Raw genomic sequence first — 3,581 nt, 5'->3', positions numbered from 1 at the left:
GTATCCAGATCCCGCTATTGGTTATTGACCGGAGAGTCTCGGTCATGTCTGCATGTCTCCCGAACCCGTAGGGTCTACACACTTAAGGTTCGGTGACGCTAGGGTTATCAGGAAGACAAGTATGTGATTACCGAATGTTGTTTGGAGTCCCGGATGAGATCCCGGACGTCACGAGGAGTCCCGGAATGGTCCGGAGGTAAAGTTTTATGTATGGGAAGTTGTTAAACGGGCACCGGAATGTTTCGGGGTCATACCGGTATAGTACCGGGACCACCGGAAAGGTTCCGGGGGTCCACCGGGAGGGACCACCCCTCCCGGGGGGCACTTGGGCTGCGTAGGGATAGCAGCCAGCCCCTAGTGGGCTTGGCGCGCCCCCCCTTGGGCCCATGCGCCTAGGGTTGGGGGGGAAACCCTAAAGGGGGCGCACCCCCCTTGCTTGGGGGGCAAGCCCCCCACCCTTTGGCCGCCGCCCCCCTCTAGGGTTTCCCCTAGAGGGTCGGCCCCCTTGCCCCTCTCCTCCTATATATAGAGGGGTGAGGGGAGGGCTGTAACACCACAACTCAAGGCGCAGCCCCTCCCCTCCCCAACACCTCTCCTCCTCCGTACGTGCTCGGCGAAGCTCTGTCGGAATACTGCTGCACCAACTGCACCACGCCGTCGTGCTGCCCTTGGAGCTGCCTTCCTCAACCTCTCCTTCCTCCTTGCTGGATCAAGACGGAGGAGACGTCGACCGTTTCGTACGTGTGTTGAACGCGGACGTGTTGTCCGTTCAGCACTTGGTCATCGGTGATCCGAATCACGACGAGTACGACTCCATCATCACCATCCCCTTGAACGCTTCCGCACTCGATCTACAAGTGGTATGTACATGCAAACTCTTCCCCTTGACTCGTTGCTTGGATGAACTCATAGATGGATCTTGGTGAAACCGTAGGAAAAATTTTAATTTTCTGCAACGTTCCCCAACACTTTCACCCAGTGATGTAATAACTCATTATGATGTAAAAACAATCTCTAAATTGCTATTGTATGAAAACTTGTATAATGGTATATGAATATGACATACAATGAAAAAGAAGTAGAATACGCAATAATAGTAGTGGCACGGGCACAGAGGCGCGCTGCTAGTATTTACCAGTAGCGCTTCCTACGAAATGCGCTACTACTAAGTGCGTATAGCAGTAGTGTGTTTGGACCAACGCTACTGCTAACCATTAGCTATAGTGCCGTATAAGTAGCGCGGCACCCCGCGCTACTGATAGGCCAAAAACCAGCGCTACTGCTAGGCTTTTCCCTAGTAGTGCAAGAGGGTACTGATATATCACACCTCGGATTTTGTAAAGTACCGTCAAGCAAAGGGAATATCACATGATAACCAAAGGTTCACTCGAATATCATTTTTGTAGATCAATATGGATGTCCATGGCTCTACTATTGGTCATTAAACGAAAGGAGTTCTGTTCATGTCTATGTTTTACTGAACCTACAGGGTCACAAGCTTAAGGGATCAAAATCTTTTCTTGGCTGCTTCACTTGGACAGGCTTTCGTGCAACAATTGTTTCTAGCGCCCCGGATGGCCGAATGCATTCTTCTGCCAATTCTGCATGAGAAACTTGGAAACTTCTGTCCATTTGTTCTGGTACTGCCAGCTCTCGCGTGCAGTCTAGGCAGAGGTGGCAATGTGGAAGGGATGCTCATCGCTCACCATTCAAACGGGAGAACAAACCAGCACAACCTCGACAATTAGAAACATGATCTCGCACACGGACAGAGAGGGGAGAAAAGGAGTAAAGACCATGATCATGTCCACCACATGGGAGATCTCGTGCGAGCGAAACAATTGCGTTTTTAGGACTAAACGGGCTAACTCCTCTGATATCATTGCGGCGATACGGCGAAACATGGAGTAGTGGCGTTTAGCGGGAGCCAAAACTATAGAGACCCCATTCAGGGATTTAGAAGCGAGATAAAAAAATCCCCCAATAGATCTTTCTTATGTTCCATGTACCTCTAGTTTTAGTCTTTGATCTTTTGATCAACTTTTGTAACATGTCTGCTCCCTGCTAAATCTATTGAAGCCAGCCAAGCTGGATCTTTCAAAAAGCAAGCTTAAGGGAATCACAATCTTTTGAGTTTTAGTGGCGTAAGAGTTATGAGAAATATTCAAAAACTAGTTTCACGAATATTAGAAAGAGTTTCGAGAGAAACCGGAAGCGTTTCGGAGTTACTGGAAGAGTTTCGGGGTTTACCGGGTAATGTTGGGAATTGATATATAGGTGTAAAATGTTTCCGGAGATGTTAAATTAATAATAAAAGGCTATAGTATTGATTAGGAGGCTTTTAGAATTATTTTAATACCAACGGACCAAAGAAAATATAAAAGGGTCAAGTGGTGGAGAATTATTGGGCCCTAGGGCCCAATAACAAAGTGCGGCGCCCACTAGCTTGACTAGCTTGTATGACAAGCTAGAGGGGCCTGATTTGGAGGTGGAGGAGGACTCCTCTATCCCCTAGGGCCGGCGCAAGGAGGAGGAGGGTCCCCCTTGAGGCACCCTCCCTCTCTCCTCCAACCTATATTATATTAGGATTTTTCCCTTGGAGGATACAAGTTTTGGAGCCTCCTTTGGTTCTCTAGTTCTAGTTCTAAGTTGGAGTTGATCTAACTAGAGCTAGACCTAGGTCTCACTAATCCTCACAATAGAGAAGCATTGTGTGGTTCTCTTCTTCTATCTAATTCTCCTGCAACGATTAGCTCTGGACGACGAAGAGTTGTCGGATCGTGAAGTTTGTACGCATGCAAATTGTAGAGAGGTCGTTCTTTCGGTCTTCAGTTCGAGGGATCGTTCGTGAATGGTTCGAGCGACTTCAAGTACGATCTACACCAACTCTTCTTCCACTGCAACTCGAAGTTGGTATCGATCCGATCTAAACCTCTATATGCATCTTCATAATGTTCCTGAACCATCATTGTATGATGGACTTTTTTTATTTTCTACTACGTTTCTCAACGGCGAGTCCAGAGCGCGGGCCTCCGGTGAGATCGTCTGTCTCATGGTCTGCCTGTTGGCTGCAATGGCGGTGATCTCTTCCTTCTATTCAGACGAGAGGCCATCCCACAAGGCTTTGTAGCTCGAGGAGGCCATGGAGGGTGTGGTGCGGAGAAGAGATAGAGAACGGAGGAAGGCGGATGGATGCGGTTGTGTTGTCATCCTAGGGTTTAAATAGCGGGCGAGGACAGGCCAGGTGGCGTGGTCCTTAATGTTGGGCGGCAGACGGATGAACGGGTTCCTCGGCAATTGCGTACGTTTAATGGAGGGAGGCGGACAGACTGGAGCCGTTTGAATGCGGAGAGATGTTGTGTGCACCAGGAAGCGGCGCAGCGGCGCTCTCGGCCGGCGCACGGCTTCCATGTCGGCTCTAGTGAGAGGTCGTGTCCGCTCTGTGCCGGTATGAATGCAGAGCTGACGCTCTGGTGTGGCGCCGACCAGCGTCGGGCGGGAAAGCGTGCGGGCGAGAGAGGATTTTGGGTGGGCCACATTTGCCAAACCCACGTGGCTGGCGCCTATAAAGAGAACCCCCC

This window comes from Triticum dicoccoides, chromosome 6B, assembly GCF_002162155.2.
Source record: "Triticum dicoccoides isolate Atlit2015 ecotype Zavitan chromosome 6B, WEW_v2.0, whole genome shotgun sequence".
Taxonomy (NCBI): domain Eukaryota; kingdom Viridiplantae; phylum Streptophyta; class Magnoliopsida; order Poales; family Poaceae; genus Triticum; species Triticum dicoccoides.
The sequence above is the reverse complement of the archived record's forward strand: the minus strand, read 5'-3'. Positions refer to the sequence as shown.